Source organism: Microtus oregoni, unplaced genomic scaffold (genome assembly GCF_018167655.1).
Source record: "Microtus oregoni isolate MIOR12 unplaced genomic scaffold, Mior012 000036F_ref0000092, whole genome shotgun sequence".
Classification (NCBI taxonomy): Eukaryota; Metazoa; Chordata; class Mammalia; order Rodentia; family Cricetidae; genus Microtus; species Microtus oregoni.
In genome coordinates, this window is record NW_024543095.1 from 2,286,994 (window position 1) to 2,309,691 (window position 22,698).

Here is a 22,698-nt window from a genome sequence, read left to right on the forward strand (position 1 = left end):
TTCCTCTACCCCCTCTCCCATAAAAAAAAAAAAAGTAACCCAGTTATTTGGGGGTTAAATGAGAAGCTGTATGAAAAGGGTGTGGTGGAAAACATGTGTGATCAATAAGAACTGTGATCATTCTCCTATGTGCACGCCTAGGGAAAAAAAACATAACTACCAACCCACTCTCTGCGCCCTTTGCACCACTGCCTACACTCTCCATGCGTCTCTAACATGCCTAGAATAGAGCTACTGGCCCTTTATGTGGCTAGCAAAGGCCCCTCTGTGGAGTGGAATGGCTGAAGCCACAGCTTGCTCCCCTACCACACACCACACACACACACACACACACACAGAGTTAAAATTCAGTTTGGACTGGTCTGCCTTTGCCGAGTCCCAGAAGGCCAAAGAAAGAAATGGGTTGTGCAGTTCTATGTGCTAGGATGTCGGGTGGCCAAACTCAGGGTCAAGGAATAAAGAGAGGATGGGTTCTCACTCCCCAGCCCCCAAACCTGGGATTTAGCGGCATTCCGTGCCCACCTTGCCAAGGCATTTTGTAATACAAGCAATCAAAGTCTGGTTTGAAGCTGCGTTTACTTCTAGACTTTGTTTCCAAGGTAGTAACGGAGTGACGGGCCTTGGGATTGGCCACCAGCTCAGTCAAGTGCTCCATACGGCCCACTCCGTCCTGGTCTAGACCTAAGACCAACTATGTAATTCATAGCACTTAGTGCAAAATTAAAGTACTGGCCACCTTTGTGAAAAACTGATGAAGATTTTTCTTATGTTTTGTTTTTATATTTTTTGAGACAGGGTTTCTCTGTGTGGCTTTGGAGCCTGTCCTGAAGCTTGATCTGTAGACCAGGCTGGCCTTGAATTCATAGAGATCTGCCTGCCTCTGCCTCCTGAGAGCTGGGATTAAAGGTGTGCACCACCACCACTGGTGTGATGGATTTTTAAACAGCTACGGTATTCAGCCAAGGAAGCTCTTTTGAACTGAGTCACAGGCCAAACACCCACAACACTAACCATGCCTAGACCATTTAGCACGGGAGTGACAGGCCATGACTGCACCTCCATCCCCTTTATATAATCAGGATGAATTGCTAACTGAAAGGTGTTCATGTTCTAGAGGGTAAGATACCTAGCCCAGGGCAGAGCCCAGGAGGCAGCCAGGAGGTAAGCCTGCAGGGCAGCTAGGATTTTTTCCCACTTGCTGGGAAAACAGCTCAGAGTACATCTCTGGGGACCAGTAAGGACCAGCGATGATGTCGTTATGTGTGGAGACTCCGTTTTGACCTTCCTTCTCTGGTTGTGGTTTTGTAGTTTTACACAGCAGGATACAGAACCAGGCTCTCTATGGAACTGAAATCCCCCTGACACCCGAGGAGACCTAAGCAGCTTCCTAAATTGTCCAAAACTTCCAGAAGGTGTCATGGGTACTTATGAAATCAGCCCTATGGGTAGTCCCGCCATGACTCAGACCTTGTGCCCTGGGGATAAGATGGTCTGGGGTCGGCACGGGGCTCTTCTTGGCACAGAGAGCTCACTCGGGAGATTTAGCTATTCTTAGTACTGTTCATGGGAAGCGCTTCAATTTCCTATTTTATTTGGTTGCCTTTGTTGCTCTGCCAGTGTGCACTGGTCCAGCACTGCTATCCTCTTTAAGCTGATACTGATGCTGTTTCAATAACAGAAATACCTGGACCACTCTGTGTTCTACCCCTTCCTCCAGACAGCCACAAACCTGCCATCAAAGGGAGGAGAATCTGGTTTGGGGAGCCTAACTTTTCCAGTATGTACCACCCAGCAAATACTCCTAACAGGTGTACCCCAACATAAAATTTGTAAGTATCTCTATATCTAGTATATGATTTTTGTAACAAAACTAGGATTGGGGCTGCTGAAATGGCTCCGTGAGCAAGGCACTTGCTACTAAGCCTGTGGCCCTGAATTGAATCCCAGGAACTCATGTTGTAGGAGAAAACTGACTCCAACAAGGTGGCATCTGACCCCTGCCCATATGGTGTTACATGTGCGCCCACGTATATACACTACACACAGACACACATAAATATATACATATTCATATACATACATATGCACACACAAATAAATACACATAAATATATACACATATATGCACAAAGGAGTATAATTTTTAAAAGAAAAATAGATTTAAATTTATAGTTACAATTATAATGATCACATAATAGTTACGTTATAACTAAAGTTACAGATAAAATAAGCATTTGGCTCTTGCCAAAATAGTACTCTTGTGGGGAAAGAGCATTTTGATGGGATAGATTTCACTATGTTTTAAAACCATCTAACCTTTCTAAATTTGATTTAGAAGATTATTGCATCTGGAAAGATTCCTTACAAAGATAGGTAGCCACAGTTGTTCCATGGTTGGCACCATGTCATGCAGCTCCTCAAAGATGTGCGTTAGGTCACCTCTGTGAGTTGTTAGCCTTCTGCCCAGGATCTGCTTGCTTGGGAGGAGGGGTAAGTGAGCCAGTTGGAAGATTTCTCACTTCTGCTAAAGCTTCACCCCTACAGTTATTCTTCCTTTTGAATGTTATTTTATTGTTGTACGGGGGATTGAACAGAGGGCTTTGCATTTGCCCGAAAAATTCTCTTCCACTGAGCTATATGACTAGCCAGGTTTTGTCCCCTTACCTTTTTGACAGTCTCTGTTGTACAGACAGGCCTTGAACCCACACTGTAGCCCAGACAGACTGCCGTTATGATCCTCCTGCCTTGGTCTCCCAAGCAGCTGGGGTTACAGGCCTGCAGAACCAGGCTCCAGCATAGAGCAGTCTCAGAACATTTCCTCCCGAGTTGGTTTGAATGTGCACAGATGGCATTACTCTACACAGACCCCATGTCTCCTGCTGTTATATTATGTAACAGTAGCATCTCCAAACACCTCTTCCAACTTTTCCTAAAAAAAAAAAAAAAAAAACCTCCAGGGGCTGAGCACAGGGCTCGGTGGATAAAGCACTTGCCTGGCAAGCGTGAGGACCAGGATTCGAATCTCCAGAACTGCTGGAAAAGCCATTGCACCTATCTATCAGCTTAACTTACCTGTGTCAAGATGGAAGGTCACACAAGGGTGAATAACAAGAGGGAGTAAGAGGACAGATGCCCAAGATGTCATCTGTCCACGACATATGTGCCATGGCAAGCCTGTACCCATGCATACATGTCAAATACACATGAACGTGCACACACAAATCACTTTCAGGGCTGGACATGCAGCTCGGGTGGCAGGTGGGGTACCTCTCCTAACATCTGTGAAGCTCTGGATTTGGTCCTTAGCACTGCATAAAACTGGGTGTAGGGGCACTTACCTGTCACTAGCATTTGGGAGGTAGAGCGGGGAGGATCCAGAGTTTAAGGTCATCCTTGGCTCCTCATGTGTTCAAAGTCACCCTGGGATATATGAGACCCTGTCTCAACAAAAAAAAACCTCTAAATAAATAAAAATAAAGACACCATATTTTTAAAAGAATCATATTTATATATGTCAGCAACTTGAAGATTGCCATACACATCAGCTTTCAAAAAGGAATAATTTCTTCTCCTTTCCTATGAGCCGAATTTACATTTTGGTAAATACATCCTGTGTGCCTTGCTACTGACACCCAGTTGTCAGCAGTGCAAAGGAAAGCAAATTTGGAACAAGCTACTGATTGAAATGCATAACTCATCTCCACGCAGGGTGGCTCTTACAAATACTTGGCCAAAGCACTTTGGAGGTGACACTTCTCATTACCAAATGTCGTAAGAATTCTATGATTCTGCAATGCCTGTGTTTGTGCACCGCTGTGTGGATGGTGATGGCCTGAGATGCTCTAGATGCTTCGGGCTGTACTGCAGTAGCCAGTAAATGATGCAGCAAAACAATCTCATTGGTGGGGCTCTAGTTGTATGCTTACATAGGGATCTGCTTCTGCACGCACAACCACACTCACTGGTCCAATATGGACTATCAGCACTATAGGAGAAACACACTTCTTAGAACATTTATAAAATGAAGTCCCAGGGTTCTAACCCAGGAATCTTTGTTCATTTTTTTTTTATTATTTGGGAATCTCACATCATGCACCCCAATGGCACTCACTTCCCAGTCTCCCCATATCCACCTCCCATTGACCTTCTCTCCCTCGTAAAAAAGAAAAATTCATTTCATGTTGTTCATATATTCACTGAAGCGTGGTCAACTTCCTAGTGGCCATCCCCCCACCCCCAAGGGAGAATGAGTCTTTCTCTGCCTGTATCTGCACCAGAAGCAATCCGCTGAGGAGAGGCATGGGGGGGGGGGCACTCTACTGAGCCCAAGGCAATGCAGGCAACCCATGCATCAGCAGGCAAGGGCCAGGGCCACTGACCCAGGAATCTCACTTTAGCTAAAGAAGGAACTTTAACTGTGAGGACACATCCATGACTTTTCCAAAGCATTACTTTTTAAGATGTATTTTTATTTGTTTTATTTATATGGGTGCTTTGCCTGCATGTAAGTATGTGTACCACATGCAAACCTGGTGCCCACATAGGTCAGGAGAGGGCATCAGATCCCCTGGAACTGGAGTTAGAGAGTACCATGAACCACTATATGGATTTGGGGAAATGAACCCAGGCCCTCTGAAAGAACACGTGCTCTTAAGTCCATCAAAACATTTGTTGTAAAACAGTATGCCATGATACATTATGAAGAGCCTCATACATCATGTGGGTTGTTTTTGTTTTTCTTTTTGAGAAAGTCTCTCATTTTATAGAGTTACCCAGGCTGGCATGGAACTTGGGTCCTCCTACCTCAGCCTCCCCAGGGCTGGGGCTAGAGCTGTACAGCACTATGGGCAGCTCTGTTGCATTTCTTGGTTGGCCCATGGCGTCTAGGCTTGTGTATAAGCACGTTCCCTGATCTCAGAGACACAATCACCCAAGCGCTTGGCTGTCATTTTTCCAGCCCCAAAGCATCATTTTTGTTTTGAGTTTGGTCCTGGGGATTGAACTCAAGAGCCTCTCACATTCTAAACGCATGCGCTACCCTTCCATCCCACAGCATAGCTTGAATTAAAGACTATCCCGCTGAGAACAAATTCGCGGGTACATTTCCCTCTTCAGTGGGACACACACACGCCTGCAGAGGCACTCCATATTTCATAGCCAACACAAGCCATAAATATTATAGGCTAAACATATGCAGTGTTTAGCATATAATTTCTTCTAATATCTGACTGTGCATTCCAGCATTTTCCACCAGTGTAAGAAGCGAGTTTCTGCTTTCTTGGCTGCTGTGCCACTTCCCTTATTGCATCTAAACATGATGATATATGGGGACGTTTTATCACTACAAGAAGGAAACCTAAGTGGAGAGGTTGGGGGAGACAAAAATGAAAGCTCCTAAATATTTGTCACATTTATGTCATATTCATGAGACTTTGATGAGACACCGAGCTCAGAGCCCTGGGATTTGAAACACTGCTCTGTAGAGTATAGTGATGATCACTATGGACCCGATGCCTCCTTCAATGTCCTGTTCCTCCATGTGCCAGGATGTCACTAGTTTAGGTCTGAAGGTACCAGCTGCACATAAAGGGGGGGGTTGGGCAGTATCAGGGTGCAGATCAATCTCTATCCAACACAGACTCCTGGGTTGGTCCAGGGTTGGCTCTAATTAGATCATCATAGCTTGGATTTCATCATGTAGCTAACAGGAGTCCTCCCTGTCGGTGGCCAGCCAGCATTGCTGGTTAGCCTTATCCTGTTAATTTATCTGACAACTTGTTGCCAGCCACCTTTCAAATTTTGGTACAGCCAACTCTGACTTTAGGGGACAATCACCATAGCACATTAAAAGAGGATTCTGCCCCTAAGGAATATGGCATGTGACACCTGAGTAAGTTCACCAGCATCCGTCCACAAGTAAGACAGTTGGAAGGCAGCCAGGCGGTGGTGGTGCACACCTTTAATCCCAGCACTCGGGAGGCAGAGGCAGGCGGATCTCTGTGAGTTCGAGACCAGCCTGGTCTACAAGAGCTAGTTCCAGGACAGGCTCCAAAACCACAGAGAAACCCTGTCTCAAAAGAACCACACACACACAAAAAAAAGACAGTTGGAAGGCAAAATTCTTCCTGACCTTAGACAGAAGGCATGCAAGCTGCCAAGTTAGTGTTTGTTTCCTACAACCTGCTGCACCCTCCTGTGTTGGGGTTGGCTTCTCCACCAAAAACTGCTCTGTCCTGGCAAACAGTGCGTGAATGTGTCACAAGCATGTGTCAAGCCTTCACTCTGCACTTGCAACCGACTGAGTCTCCAGTGAAAGAGAAGGTGTGAAGCTTGAGTTTGTCTCAATGAGCGTGACGTGATGGTGGGGGTAGCTCCAGAGCATCCCCTGCCCAGGATGGCAGTCATAAACAGAGGGGAATATCTGGGCTGGTTGGAGAAACTGACATCCATCAAAGCAGGTGCCGTGATGAAAGCCTTCTAAGATGAGGAAGGAGAAACAAGAGCAACCCGGGGCTTCTCTGCCTCTTCCCTGGGGTCATGGGGCAAACCAAGAACTCTTTGAGGAACAGCATAAAGTTCAGAGCGGATCAGGTATCAAAACAATTTCTGCCAAGGACAGGATGTTGACCTCTTCCCACTAACCTTGCATGGTGTTATCTTCTTTGTAAGATTTTTATTTTTTATGTGGGTGAGTAGTTTGCCTGCATGTATGTATGTGTGTGTACCATGTACATGCTTAGTACCTGTGGAGGCCAGCAGAGGACATAAGATATCCTGAAACTAGCCGCGCGGTGGTGGTGCACACCTTTACTCCCAGTGCTTGGGAGGCAGAGGCAGGTGGATTTCAGTGAGTTTGAGGCCAGCCTGGTCTACAAAATGATTTTCAGGACAGTCAGTACTGTTATACAGAGAAACAATGTCTCGAAAAACCAAAGAAAGAAAAAAAGATACCCAGAAACTAGAGTTACAGATGGTTCTGAGTTGCCATGTGTGTGCTGAGACCAGAACCCAAGTCCTCTACAAGAGAGGCAAATGCTCTTAGCGTCAAGCCATCTCTCCAGCCCCATCCACAGCATTTTCGTAAGAGCCAATAATGTGGCTGCATCTCCTCGGTGAGACAGGGTCTCTACTATTTTCCTCCCTAGGATTTGGGTCTAAGAAACCGTGAAGAAGCCTGAAGAGCTGGCCTCCATCCATGATGCGTCTGACTATTATCTTCTCGGCAACAGAGGGTTCTTTAAAGCAGGGTGTAGCACGGGGCGCCATCTTCACAGCTATGTTTTAATGTTGCCAAAGTTCCCATCATCAGATTGCCTGGCAAGCTCTTTAGAATGGCAGATTGCTGGGCCCACCCCCGATCTTCAGAACCTCCATTTCCAAGGATGCATACAGACAGCAATTTGTATTTCAACAAACTCTCTGGCTCCTTTTCCTACATTAACCATAGCATTGCTTCATCCCCAAATGACTTAGGAACATATTCAATGTGGTGGCACATACCCTTAATCCTAGGATCTCTGTGAGTTCGAGGCCAGCCTGGTCTATAAATCAAGTTCCAGGACAGTTAAGGCAGTTACACAGAGAAACCCTGTCTTCAAAAACAACAACAACAAAACAAACAAAACTTCTTGATAATATTAAAATTGAGTTCATGTAAGGACAGCCACGTCCAGGTGGATGCATGCATGTGTACATGCATGCTCATACCCCCTACACACATACGTACCCCAACACAAAACCTGCCAGTAGGAGTACAAGTCAGGAACTGCGGCCAAACTGCCACCCACCCTGCCTCTCCCGGTGGACCGGACAGGTCTCTAGAGGACAGGGAAAGACGCCTCTCCGTTCTCTAGAACTCTACATTTTTCACTCAGATCCAACGTCACATGAAGCCTTCTCATGACTTAACCTCTTACTTCTCCCGGCCAGGGTTTCTGCTCTGCTCTCCAGCCCTGGAATTCACATACCTCCCCGGCTGTCGTTTAATGCATAGTCCATGGCACATACTACTGTCTTGTTCTCAGACTGCTCTGGGTGGGTCCCTGATGTCCGAGTGCGCTGTTTTCACTGCTGTTATCACTAAGCAGTGGAGATGTAGGGGTGGGCTGGTTTGATCCAGTGTTTGCCTCTGAGCCAACACCCGCAGCAAACTCAAATGCTCTGTCCCTCTAAAACGCTAAAGTCGTAAACTAACTTTCCAAACCCCAAGGGGCTTACATGTGTTCTTGTGACCACACACACACACACACACACACACACACACACACACACACATCTCAAAGGGAAAAGAATTACAAGCTGTCTTAGTAGACAGCTTCATAGAAGATCCTTTTCCCAGAAAGGGGACCTATGAGGGGAGATCTAGGAGTGAAGAGTGGATATGATCCAGAAACATTGTGTACATGTGTGAAATTGTCAAAGAATGAATTAAAAGATGACTAAAAATACATTTTAAAAGAAGCTTTCCTTTCCTTGGTAGCAGAATTGTAATTGTATTGACATAAATTAATTAACTTACAGGGCTCTTCTTGCCCTTTGCCACCTAAGGATATGTTCCTAAGTCCTTTTGTCAATGTTCCTAAAGGCAGCACAATCAATGAGATACCTATGGATAATTTCGACCCAGACAATGAACTTTGGCCCATTCTAGTAACTCATGGGCAGTAACTAATCAATGGATGAGTTAGATCACTGAACTGCTGTCTCTGGGGGCTTTGGTGTTAGCCCCAACTGGGAGTGGAAATCTCTGATGGCTTGGATATGCGGGGCCTTGGTGCTGGAGTAGCAAGACATGCTTGGCCCCATGGCACAGAGGATGTACCCAGAACAAAGGCAAGTTAGGTTTGAGAAGAGACTGTAAGTCTGGAGAAACTGGCCAAGTAAGATGGTGAGAAGCAGCAGTGAGTGGATGGCCAGGTGACAGAGAGTAACCTAGAAATAAAGAGATAAAGGATGGGAGAGAGACTAAGGGAGACCAAAGGCAACCCCCTGGGGGCTCTGTCAAAACCATCCTAACCAAAATGCTGGCATGCCTAGCGGCAGCTAGATTCACTAAAAAAAATACAGGATACTCAATGAAATGTTCCACTTCAAATACATAGCAGTGTTTAGATGTGGGTACTTGTTCGGGTATGTGCATGTGTATACAGGGTATAAATGTATTAGTGTATGCATGCATGTAGAGGCCAAAAGGTCAACCTTGAATGGCTTCCTCAGTCACTCAACATCTATTTTCTGAATCAGGGTATCTCACTTTTATCCGGAGCCCGCAGATTCAGCTGGACAAGCTGGCCAAAAACCCCAGGGGTCCTCCTGTCTCCATCCTCAGTATTGGGATTAGAAGCATGATTCACCATGCCCAACTTTGTTTTGTTTGAGACAGTTGTCCTTCTGTATAGTTCTGGCTGTCCTGGAACTTGCTATGTGGACCAGGCTGGCCTTGAACTCAGAAATCCACCTGTCTCTGCCTTCCAAGTGCTGGGATTAAAGGTCCTCGTGCCTGTGCAGCAAACACTTAACCAGATCCCCAAACCCAAGTAACAATATTTTAACAAAGCATGTCACAAATACAGCATAGGGCATACACTAAAAACTTATGGAAGGCAGTAGGCTAGCACACACCTACAACCCCAGTTCTCGGGATATTAAGGAGGGAGACTCTAGAGTCCACGGCCAATCCTGACTTTACATAGATTCACATAGAGATGCTATCAAACCTTAACAATCCTCCGCCCAAATATTTGTTGTTTCTTCTGAATTTTACATTTCACTGGGCATCTTGCCATTTTAAATCAAAGAAAATGTTTGAGAGAGAATCAAAACTGGCAGAAAGTTCCCACTCAGCAATAAGGTGTGAATGCACACAGAGCAAACTGGGAAAGAAGCCAGAGACAGGGCTTAAAGCAAGCAAATAGGAGCATTCACAACCAGAAGAACAGGACAGGTAGAAGAGCTAACCAGCCAGCACTGGACTGGAAAAGCAGTCAGGCAAGACCGTGTCCTCTAGCAATTGTGAGGCAGTAGGCCTGAGGTGAGCCCCAGGAACACACATTTCTGTGGTAGTTAATATTGTCAGATGGGTAGGATCTTACCTAGGGGATAAGCCTATGTATGGGCATATCTGGAAGGGATTATCTTAATTATAGTCAATTGAGGTGGGAAGACCCACCTAAAAATGGGCAGCACCATTTCCTAGGCTGGGCTCCTAGACTGACTAGAAAAGAAACCCAGCTGAACAAGGAAGGGCAAGCAGATGCAATGTGATCAGCATTCTTAAGCTCCTGCTTCCAGAACTTCCCTACCATGATGGGCTGTGCCCCCAAACTGTGAGCCCCCAAACTGTGAGCCCCCAAACTGTGAGCCCCCAAACTGTGAGCCCCCAAACTGTGAGCCCCCAAACTGTGAGCCCCCAAACTGTGAGCCCCCAAACTGTGAGCCCAAGTAGACTCTTTCTTTCTTAAGTCTGGGGTATTTTATCACGACTGTTAAGTAACTAATACAACATTTCCCAACCATCTTACATGTGGAAACTGTCAATCTGCAGTTTTCAAAGCATGACCCTTAGGCTGACAGCACTGGAATCCCACAGAACTTACTAGAAGGGCAATTCTAAGGTTCCACCCCATGCCTCCTGATAATTCTGGTGGTTGCCTAAGTTTGCAACCCACTAGGAAGCCGTAGCAGATCAATGGCCATTTGGATCTTTCCATTACAGGAGGGATAAGGTCAGAGGAAAGGAGCAAGTAGAGACCAGACAGAGGCAGAGCTGCCAACTGGGCACGAGCAAGAGAGCAACAGATACAAAGGGACAACAGAACCTGGCAGAATCTGATCCAGGCTATTCTTCTACTTCCTGCTCACCTGGGCAAACAAGGTGGGCAGAGTGCAGCCTGGGGGCCAGAGAAAGGTGGAGGATTTCCAGGCTTTGTTGACCTTTAGTTTGTCACATAGTTGGAACAGGTGGGCAGCCCCCGTTGGACAAAATGCTGGACATTAGCTGGAGGCAAATGAGTCTGTGGCAACAGCCAAGTTATAGCAACGCTCGGGGAAAGGTTCTAAGGTGAAACAGCAAAACAGGCAGGAGGGAGGAGAAAGCAACAACAATGTCTTGTCATATTTAGGTGCTCAGCCCCCAACATGCCTCAAGATGCCAGGGGCCAGGTGTAAGGCACAAAGTTCTGTGGGTCTGATCAATGGCCAAGCTGAAAAAATGTTGGATTGTGTTCCAGAAGATTTTAACATGTGCCAAGACTGGAGAAGCTTGGAAGGCTCTCCATTCCTCTCACTTGCAATAGGTTGCATGTGTACTTCTTCAAGGCGTTGTGGAATCTTCACTTAAGGTGCCCGTTGTGTTCACGCTATCTTTACTGAACACAGACCGTCCTCTCTCCCTCCCAGAGGCATCCTAAAGAGTACCGCTTTACTGAATGTTCATTTAAGAAACAGAGCCTTAAAAAAAATCATAGTAGGGGCTGGTACGTGGCTTTGTTGGTGGAGGACCTGGCTAACATGCACAGAGACCTGGGTTCAATCCCTAGCACCACATACATGGGGTATAGTGGTACACGCCTCTAATCACAACACTCAGGAGGTGGAGGCAAAAGGATCGGTTGTGCAAGGTCATCCTCCGTTTCATAGGGAGTTTGAGACTAGCCTGGGTTAGTGACCCTTTGTTGTGGGATATTTGTACACGGTGTGAATATATATTGCTGTGATTTGGTTTAATAAAGAGCTGAGTGACCAATAGCGAGGCAGGAAGTACAGATGGGTCTCCTGGGCAGAGAGAGAAAATAGGAGATGAATATTGGTGCCCCCAAGGACCCCAGAGAGACACTGAAGAGGTCAGATGTTTGGTACAGAGTAGAGGTAACCGAGCCACGTGGTAGAATATAGATTAATGGAGCAGGTTAATATAAGTTATAAGAGCTAGTGGGACCAGTCTAAGCGAATGGCCAAGGTTTTATAGTCAATAAGTCTCTCTGTGAGCTGGTGCCAATGAAAAAGCAAACCACCACCCTTTCTCTAGATAGATAAATCATGCCTAGAGCATCCATGGCCTCCACCACACTACACTGACAGGCTTACCTTCCCACACATCCCCAGTCCCTCTGAACACATGAACTCAGCTCTCTTGTGCAAGACGTCTAAAAGCATCTCTACTCCGCTCGACTGTTCCTCACATCCTTGTTCTCTTTTCTTTATGCCTCCCCCTCCTTTCTTGATACCAACTCTCTGTTGCCAGACATGAGTCCCTGATAATTTTTTCTCCAGAATTCTGGTCTTTGGCTCTTAAAACCCGGACTCTGGATGTAGCCTGCCTCCTTCCCATCTCTTCTAGATTTGACCCTGGCCTACCAGCCAGCACACGCCTACCTACCACTCTCTACACACCAGCTATTGCTGGGTGTGAACACCAGCTATTGCTGGGTGTGAACTCCGATCGGCCAGCCTCCAGCTCAGGTGCTTTGCCGGTGCCTTTCCCATGCAGAAGCATTCCTGTCCCTCCCTGGGTGGGACATCTCCTGGCCTCACTTCGATGCCAGCTCAGTCAGCTCTTGAGCACTTCGTTGGGCAACTTTTGGGTGTTTTTCTAAAGGCTGGATTTTTCCCCTCTTTGGTAATAAGCAAGTGATATATTGCTGGTAATAAATCTGTCAGAGCTGAGACAGTCTCTGCCGCATGGTGATAGGCAGGCAGGCAGACAGGACAGTGTATCCCGCATGCTCTAAAGAATGCCAGGCGAGCCGGGCCGTGGTGGCACACGTCTTTAATCCCAGCACTCGGGAGGCAGAGGCAGGCGGATCTCTGTGAGTTCGAGACCAGCCTGGTCTACAAGAGCTAGTTCCAGGACAGGCTCCAAAACCACATAGAAACCTTGTCTCGAAAAATAAAAACAAACAAACAAAAAAAAAAGAATGCCAGGCCATTTTCTTCTGCGTCTAGGTCTATGACCTTGGCCAAGCCAACCTTCTCGCTGAGTCTTTGTTTCTCATCTATAGTGTGGACATAATAATATCTGTCGGGCCACCTTAAAAGGAGGCCAGAAGGATGAAGATAAAAGGCAGCATTAAGAGTGCTTTGAAAGCCTACATCACTGGGACAGAACCAGGCATTTATTATCATTACTTTACGGCCCAGCATCTTTCTGACACATCACAGACTCAGGGGATGGGGTGTGGCAAGGGGCTTCTTACTCTGTTTATGGAGACACACATAAATGCCTTTCAAAGGCTGACTCTACGAGAATTCACGTTATGGAGTGGAGGCGACATCCCTGACCATACATATCCCCATGCATCTCAGTGAATTAAGAGTTTGGCCCATTTCAGTCTGATACTTTGGCACCTAAGCTTGGCCGCAAGCCAGGCAAAGCTAGCCATTGGACTTGGCTATCCCTTTCTGGTGAAGAGAAACTTGGGCCCTACTGTAGAAGGGGTCTGCCCCTCTGCACAGAACAGGTCCTCCCACCAGAGTTCAGGCCACCGGCATGGAGAAGAGACGGAGAGATTGAGGGCTGACATCAGCAGTGGCAGCGTCTGCTATGGAGCCAAAGACCCGGATCCGAATTCCAACCCTGCTGCTTCTCACCGTATGACCTGAGACATCATAGGGCTTAGTTCCTTTGGCTCGTAGAGCTCCTTCAGGTAGAGTTCATTGTTCCTGGGCCACACAGCTCAGCAGACGTCAGATAAGGCAAGACCCTTACTGTCCGAGTCCTAAACAACCATCTTCCACTTCCTTCTTTTCTTAGGCATGCATGCATGTATCTTTGTATGTTTGTGTATATGTGCTCATTCATACATGTATACAGAGGCTAGAGCTCCTCAGACATTCCACACCTTGTTTTGTTTTTTTTTTTGTCATTTATTTGAGATATTGTCTCGCGATTAGCCTGGAGCTCACCAGTTCAGCTAGGCTGGCTGACTAGAACGGTCCAGGGAACTACGTGTTTCCACCCTCCCAGCACTAGGGTTATAGGTACACACCTAGCTTTTTCATTGTGTACTGGGGATCTGAACTCAGGTCCTCATATTTACGCGGCAAGTATGTGGCCAACTGCACCCTTTCCCCAGCTCTCCACCCCCACCTTTCCAACAGCCTTCCAGGTGAAGTCCATGTGGGATTTAAACAAGATTCTCAGGACATTAACAAGCATACTAAACTTCAAAGGTATCATTTACCATGTCTGGGCTGGAAAGTCCCTCCTTGGACTCTGATGATTTTTTTTGTTTGTTTTGCTTTTTTTTTTCCCCCAACTGAATCTCCATGCCTGGTTATTCAGCAGATCCTTGGGACGTTAATTTACTGTGCCCTTCCCTGCCAGGAGACTGCAAAGTCAATAGTGACACTGTCCAGGTCTTCCACGAGCTTCCGGTGACATTTTCAAAAGGAGTAGAAGCCAAGGTCACAATCACAGACAGTCCTTCTGAGCAGATGCTTTCCAGGTTACATTCAAGGAGCTTGCCCAGAACACTGGCTACCCCTGGTGACACCTGCCCCTAAAGACTATCACCTTGCTGAGTGGCTAAGCACTTTGCTGGGAGTGCTGGAAGGGTGGTTATGTTCATACCTGGTATTCAGAAGAGGCACAATATATGTAGGACTAAATTCCTTAGCATGACTGCCTGTCTTCTGACCCCTTCCTGTTGTTCCTTTCCTAGAGTTTTCCATCCCCTACAATACCTCCTTTAACCTTTCCTACTATTTCCTTTTCCCGCTTTCTCCAGAAATCTCCATGTATGAGTCTACCAGCCTAGGTAGCAAAAAGCATCGAGGACTGAACACTCCAGTTTCTGCATGTGCCTCGATGACAGGCACACAGCACATCGCTTCCACAAAGCCCCGTGACTGCGGGGAGAGTGGCTTTCCTTCCTGAGCCCTGGGTAGCTCAGATGCTTAGTTGGAGCAAGCCAAGCAACCATCCACGGGCACCAGTCTGCATAGAGAGACCTCCAGCTGCTCTGGAAGATTGGCTGCAGCTGCCATGCTGAGCTGTGAAGGCACTCTGCAGCTGGATTACATCATGAGAGCCAAGGGGCTTCCCCTTCCTCTGGCAAATCCTACCTAGAGCAGAGCTCAGACTCAGTGACAACAAAAGGACCAAGGACAGAGTGGGACCACTCAAAATCCCTGTCTTGGGTAAAGCAAGGACATCTGAGATGTAGTTCAATAGAAGAGGAAGAAAATACCAGGTTGGGGAGTGGAGATGTAGCTCAGTTGGTAGAGTGCTTCTCTAGCATGCACAGAGCTGTGAGTTCGATCCCCAGCACCACCTAAACCAGAAGCGGTGGCACATGCCTATAATTGTGCCTTCACCTCCCAGCTGCTGGGAGGATCTGAAGTTCAGGGTCCATCTTTGGCTACAGAGGTTGTTTGAAGCCATCCTAGACTATATGAGGCCCAAGGAAAGAGAGACAATTATCACTAGCTGTTCCAAACTAGCGACACAGAATGAATGTCCTGCCATATGCCTGAGCTCACATGCCATTTTGATCCCAGACATGAAACCACATTCTGTCTGTGATCAGTATTAAGACAAACCCATATCCAGCCTTTCCTGTAATTGTGACAGGTATCAAAGCAGCCAAGCACAGAATTTGATCTCTCGGATAGAATATCTGACATAGATTCTCTCTAACAGGAAAGGAACAAAAAGTGTTCCTGGATTTTCACAAGAAAGGAAAACTGGACTCCCTCACTTAAAACCCCAATAGCTGCTCTGACATATGTAATCTAAGGTGTGTTTACCCCAAAAATGAGAGGCCCTCCAGCCTGGGCAATACGTGCAGCCAGGCAGGAGAGGCAAAGAAAGAAGCAAGAGCATTGACTCCAGGTCCCGGCCTTTTCACTGATATGGTCAGCATGTGACCTTCATCACCTCCACACCTTACTGGAATGATTCTCTTAATGCAGGGTGCAGCCCATTTGGCAGACAGACAGGCCCGGCGAAGTGAAGAGACATTTCTACAAAATACCCAAATTCACATCTCACACCCAAATGGCCTGATTTCAAATGCTTTCTTCTGTAACCTATTGTGTCTCAGAGAGACAACAAAGGTCTGGAAGCTTCCCTCAGGGAAGCGAGGGCAAGGATGTAGACACAGAAGATAAGCTGGTAATTAAAGCTTGGAAAACCCATGACGTCCCTGGAAATTCCAGGGCTGAGAATTCGGTTTGTTTGCTGATGGTGCAAAGGGACGCAGGTGGGAAGGTGTTCAGGCATGGAGAGCCAGCCTCCAGCAGGCCCAGCCGCTCTTCATCTCCTAAGCCTATCCCAGCTGGTGCCCGTGCCCTGGAATTGTCCTTCTAGACACATCCCTCTTGCATCAGGCACTCCTATGTCCACCAACATTTTCGTGCCATTCCCAGGTCACCGCCCTCTCTCCTGAAGGGCTCCTTTCTCTAGCTGCGGAGTTGCTGGCCATGCCCCACCCAGCTCCTGCTGGGACAGACCTCTGGGTGGTTGCCTACCCATCCACCCTTGCTCCATACCAGTGCCAAAGATGCCTCCTCCTGCCTCCCACAGCGAAGTCCCGAGAACCCACTTTTGTCAAACTGCTGTGGACAGCGATTTGATCGCCCCTGGATTTGAATCCAGCTCCACGAAGAGCTTCCCTCTCGTCCTCTCCATAGCCACCTTCGTGACCCCTTTCGTGACCTCGTCCTTACCTCTGCTGTCACTAGTCTATCCTGTCAGTCACACTGTCTCACTGATGGCCGAGTGCGCAACCCAAAGATGCAGACGACAGAGGTGCCGTTCACCGGACATGCGCAGCAGAACTTTCTCTGCCTGGCGGGACAAACCAAGTTACAGAACTGAAACCACCACACTGGGGACAACCCATGACTTCTCACCAGGAACGTCATAAAAGGGCTTATGACTTTACTGAGACACACCTGTGGCAGGCACTCCCTGGCTGTATATCACATGGCCAGCTCCCTTTATTTTTGTCCCCACAATGACTCCACGCTGTAGGGAAGAGGAGCTATGACACAGAAGCCTGAAAGTCCCTTCAAGTGCCCGGGGCATCACATCAACCTGCACCCCTTTGGAGGACATGCTGCCTCCCACAGCCACGGCAAGTTACCAGTAGGAGATGAAGAGTACAAGGAGGAGCCCAGCCATGAGCAATGGAGAGCTCCGATCGTCCGTCTCCCAAGTTTTACTCACGCAAGCTAGTCCAGAAGTGCTCTCCTCAGTACCAGTAAGGAACCCAAGGCTTCACAGACAGCAGGACGGCCTGTGACAGCTCGGAAGAGAAGAGAATGCTGGCCAGGAGACCAGAGTCCACTCTGTCCTTACCTGCATGCTAGCCACTGAGAGGCCTCGCAGGGCCCTCCTGTCCCTGCTTCTGCGTGCCTCTGTGTCAGCAACTCCCTCTGGCATCCTCACCTGGTATCCCTTGCTGCCCACGACTCCTTCTTCCAAATATACTCCTTTTCTTCCCAGGAAGCAGCACACAGCTACAGGAGGCCCCATGACCTGCCAATCCAGCACTCCAAAATGCTGAGACGCAACTCCGGGGCCTTTTACCTAACCCTCCCGGCCGCCCAGCCTCCTGCCCTTTTCATCTGCCACCTGGACCCCTCCTAGAGCAGCGAGTCTCAGAATCACCTGAGAAGCAGCTTAAAACACAGGTGGCTGGAATCTACCTAACTCAGGCCCCATCACTAGCAAGTTACGAACAGGTGCCGGTGCTGATGCTGCCGGTGCTGATGCTGCCGGGCCAGGACCACCCTAGGAAAACCACCAAGCAGCAGTGTGCCTGAGGGGCCTTTGAGTGCAGCTTTGAACTTGATAGCTCTTGCCAACGCCTCATCAACTTGCAAGGCTTGATTTCCATGAACCCAAAGGAGGAAGGAAAATACCTTAAAAGGTCTATTGTCTATCAATTACAAGGTTTGAGGGACTAGAGAGATGGCTCAGAGGTTAAGAGCACTGGTTGCTCTTCCAGAGGTCCTGAGTTCAATTCCCAGCAACCATAGGGTGGCTCGCTGCCATCTACAGCGGGGTCTGATGCCCTCTCTGGCATAGGGTTGTACATACAGACAGAGCACTCATATAGATTAAATAAATAAATCTTAAAAAAAATAAAAACAACTCTGACTTTCTCTTTGTCTCTAATGCAGCTTCATCCTCCTGGAAGCTGCCAAGATCTCCAGCTTACCTGCCCTATTGTTTTAAGTTCAGATGCTAATTAAGTTTTCCTCGAGTTTAAACAAACACACACACACACACACACGTGGGGGGGAGTCACAGGAACATTGTCCTGAGTCCCCCTCCTTCGTCTCAGTTTTCCCCCCAAAGGCATCTGTTTATCAAATCCTGCCAGAACCCCTTCTCCTTGCCAGGCCCATCAAGTCCCACAGACCACAGATGAAGCCTCAGACAACGTCCTCAGCCCCCAAAGGCTGCCAGTGTCGTTGAGTGACAGCAAGCGAGAGAGAATCCCTTTGAGAGGCTTTGAGTGGCTGTGTCCTCTCATAGGCAAGTTCACCTGAACACAGAGACGGAGGAGGCCTGTGGCAGAGAGGGCTGCTTCTCATCTTCTTTCTCCCTTCTTCCTTAGAACCAGCGCTCCCAACTTTCCGTGTTATGGGTCCACCTAGAAAACAGACTGAAAAACAGTTGGCGTGTGCCGTTTCTTACCACTTCTTCTCTCCCAATGCCTGGAATTAAGATGTGATGACCGGAGCTTCAACCACATTTTATTTATTAGTGACTAGGGTGGGGGGCAAGAAAGTGAGAATGAGAGAGAGAGAGAGAGACACACACACACGGGGGGGGGGGGGGGGGGGGGGCACAGGTGCCAGGGAGTGCCTGGCATGTGAAGGTCAGAGGACAACCTTGTAGAGTTGGTTCTCTCCTGCCACCTTTATATGGATTCCAGTGATTAAATTCAGGTCACCAGGCTTGCAAAACAAGTCCCTCTGCCTGCCATCTGGCCAGCCCTCCAACTGCAGTTTAAACTATGAGAGTAGTAATGATCTTGAGATGATAAATCAGGGACCCTGAAGAGGTCTGGATCCATAACAGCTCTAGAGTGGTTCTAAGCCAATTCCAGGCTATCTCAAGAATTCATTAACACAGGAGAAAGCAAACTTAAATGCCATCTTAAAAGCCCATTATTTTGTGGTTACTGACACATGGCCTGATCGTAATCTCAGCTACTTTCAAGGCTGCGCTGTGAGTGCCTGAGGTCTTGGAGCTCATTAGTAGGTAACAAGGAGCAAGAGAGGGTTTACAAGCTGTAGACTAACTTGATGTAGAGAGAAAAGAAGAGACGGAAATGGACTGAGAGTAAGAGAGACGTTGGAAGCATATTTCCACTGATAGAGATGAGGGCTCCGACAATGCTACGCTACTTCCCTGGTTGTAACCAAATACCTGACAAGAAGCAGTTTGAGAGATGGAGAACTGACTTCGGCCCAGTGGCGGAAGGCAGGGAAAGCTCGGTGACAGGAGCAGCATCCAGCTGTGGTGGTAGGAGGCTGCTTGCTCACATCTGGGAGGATCAGGGAACAAGGAAAGGAGGGTGCTGATACTCCCCCCACCCAGCTTTTTGGAGAGTGGGAGGGCTTGAGACCAGGTATCTCCACATAGTCCTGGCTGTCCTGGAACTCACGCTGTAGACCAGACTGGCCTCGAACTCACAGAACTCCACCTGCCCCTGCCTTCCCAGTGCTGAGATTATAGGCGTGTGCCACCGCCACCTGGCTCATTTTCACCTTTTTAATTCAGTCCGGGACCCCAGCACCTGGGATGGTATCGTCCACCTTGGCCTGGGTCTTCTCTGTCAGTTACAGTTCTTAGGAAACACCCTCATAGGCACACACAATCATCGAAGTGGTTCCAAGTGCAGTCAGGCTGGCAGTGAAAATGAACCTTCACAGGTGGCACACATGGCTTTAGGTTTGTGACCTTGGAGGCAACAGGAATACTTGTGTTTTGAAAAGCGTGGGTATGCGTGTACAAAGCTAAAGACACAGAAGCAAGCCGTCAGAGGAAGGCAAGTCCCGGAACTACAAATCTGGGGCCAGATTCATGTAAAGGCGATCATGGATCTGTCCCAACGGGGATAAACCTTGCTGAGTCCAAGTGAAATAAAAGCACAGAGACCGTTTGCTTCCACATCTGTGAAGTACCTGTAAGTCAAATTCACAGGAACAGAAAGTAATGGATTGTGGTGGCCAGGGGGTCATGGAAGCTGGGGTAGGGAATTACCTAATGGGGACACTTTCAGTTTTGCAAGATGAATGCCAGTGGTGGAGATTTCAGAACAATCAAGAGGTGCCTAATGCCACTGCTAAGACGCTTTAAAAAACCACATACATACACACACATACATGAATAAATAAGCAAATGAAAATTTAGTAGCTTGAAAAATAGTCACAGCCCCCAATGTACACGAGGGGTCAAAATGAGATAGAAGGACATATAAGAGACAGAAGAAGATGTTAATGTAAAGAAAAAGAGAGGGGTCAGGAGGTCAGGGGAGGAGGCGGAGAGGGAGGAAGACCAGCAAGAAAGAATGTACAGTATGCTTCACAGGCTCTTGTAAAGAGTGGTGCCCGGCACCGGGTCTCTGAGTGAGACCCCAGCACCCCAGGCAAGGTGCCTTGGTAGCAAGCGTCTTGGGTTAGCGCAGAGCACAGGCTAAAAGCACTGTTGAGGCCGCTGAAACTGGAGAAAGCTAGACAAAGGAAAGCCCCTTGCCACAGCACTGGGTGTGCAGGAAGAACGGCCTTGGCAGTTCCTCCTTCTGCAGCGCTTTCAGAGTCAAGGGCTGTTGCATGAATAACAAGGGAAGCGGCATCGCCTCAGAAGTGAATGTGTTCGCTAAGAACTGAGGCAGCCAGCGTTTACCTGAGAGAGGCTCAGAGGACAAGGCTCTTGCTGCAGGCCATTGTGTGTGACTCTTTAGGAGAGACTGTAGTGAAATGGAGCCATCTGGGCCAAAAGTAAGGTACAGTTCCAACTCTACGTTGGCAGAAGAATAATTTAGCCATAAAGGTGGCTCCAACAGAGCACAGTGGCACACACCTGCAGTCCCAGGACCTGGGAAGCAAAGGCAGGAGGATCAAGATTTTATGGTCGTCCATGAGACTCTATCTGAAAATAAACAAATAAAAGCAGGCAGCTCTAGAATACAAGAGCTCGCCGGGGACAGAAAGTGCGAAGCAGAAGCAAGTGTGGGACAGGGGCCAGGGTGACCCTGGACAACACCCAGGGAAGACTGCCTCTGTGGTTTGGATGCCCCTACTGGTGCAGGTTGACACTGAACGGTCACTGAGACAGTAGTAGGAGGCACATCTATAAAAAGTGATTAAAGTGTGGATGGTGCTCCCCTCGTGAGTGCAGGGAGGACTAACGCTGTTCTAGAGGGAGTAGGTGCTCAACAAAAAAGGTGGGTTTGGCTCGTGTTCCTCTTGCTTACTCTCCAGTCGTGTTATAGAGCAGTGCAAAGCCTTTGCCAAATACTGGAGTCATGCAGCTAGACCCCTCACTCTCCAAAACCACGAGCCAAGTAAGCTTCTCTCGCTGAGAAAAGACCAGCGCAAGGTATTCAATTGCAGCGGTAGGTGAGAGACCAAGACTGCCTGAGGAATGACCAGTTTGGCTCTGCTAGGGTTTACTGTCACAACGGCCAGGACTTTTCAGCAATATGCCACCTGTGAAGTTGCTCTGTTCCTGCCGTTTCCCACAATCCTACACAGCAGGCTGGAAGGATACGGGAGCAGTGCACAGTGTCAAGTGAAGTTAAGAGAGGAGAAGCAAGAAAGTCGCCAGCTAGCAAAGTAGCAAGCCACTGCCAACATTAGAAGAGGAATTTTAAGGAGTGGAGGCCTGTGTGCTGTGGATTATGCTCATTGGTAAATAAAAGCTGACTGGCTGATAGCTAGGCATGAGGAGATCGAGCATGAGAGCCAGACTAGGAGAATTCTGGGAAGAGGAAGGGTGGAGTCAGAGAATACAGGGATGAGAATGCCATACTGAGAAAAGGTACCAAGCCACGTGGCTAAACATTGATAAGAATTATGGATTAATTTAAGTGTGAGAGTTAGCTAGCAACAAGCCTGAGCTATCGACTGAGCACTTATATGTAATATGAAGTCTCAGTGTGTTCATTTGGGAATTGCTGGCAGGACAGAAACTCCCACCTACACCTGTACTTCATACAGCTGCAGACTGAGCAGTGGACAAAGGCAGCACCTCTGACCTCTGACCCTATTCATCACAGAGGGGACGTTTGTGACAACTTCTCAGTCAGAGCACCTGAAAGAATGGATATCTTCTTAAAATTGACACAAAGGTCTCATCTAGACTAGAAACAACTCCAACAAGGACTTGAGGCATGTGGAAGGGAGATTGTGGGGGAGTGAGTGAAGAAATTTAGACGGTGTATCTCGAGTGCCAAAATGGAGACATGCATTAGGTACTTTCTGCTGCATAACAAATTGCTCAGACATTGACTCTGTGTGTCGCCTCTTGGTTCTGTGAGGGAGTCTAGGCGCAGGTGACTAAGTGATCCTGGCTCAGAGCTTCTCCTAAGACTGCAGTCATTATGAGATTTCATAGACTATAAAGGGTCTAATTCCAAGCTTGTCACAGGGAAGCTGGGAAGTCCATGTTCCCTTCAGGCTCCTGGGATAAAGGTCTCAGTCCCATCATCCCCTTTGCTGGATTCTGTTATGGTT

At 47.8% G+C, this 22,698-nt stretch overlaps 1 long non-coding RNA gene across 1 annotated transcript in view; it reads right to left on the reverse strand.

Annotated features, from left to right (window-relative positions):
* Positions 1-16,816, reverse strand: part of LOC121432931 — a 38,573-nt gene extending 21,757 nt beyond the window's left edge. The window contains exons 1-2 of the long non-coding RNA XR_005972256.1: positions 16,669-16,816; positions 3,339-3,437 (exon numbers count right to left, since the gene is read on the reverse strand). This is a non-coding gene — a long non-coding RNA (uncharacterized LOC121432931). The remainder of the gene's footprint in view (positions 1-3,338; positions 3,438-16,668) is intronic.
* Positions 16,817-22,698: the final 5,882 nt, after the last annotated feature.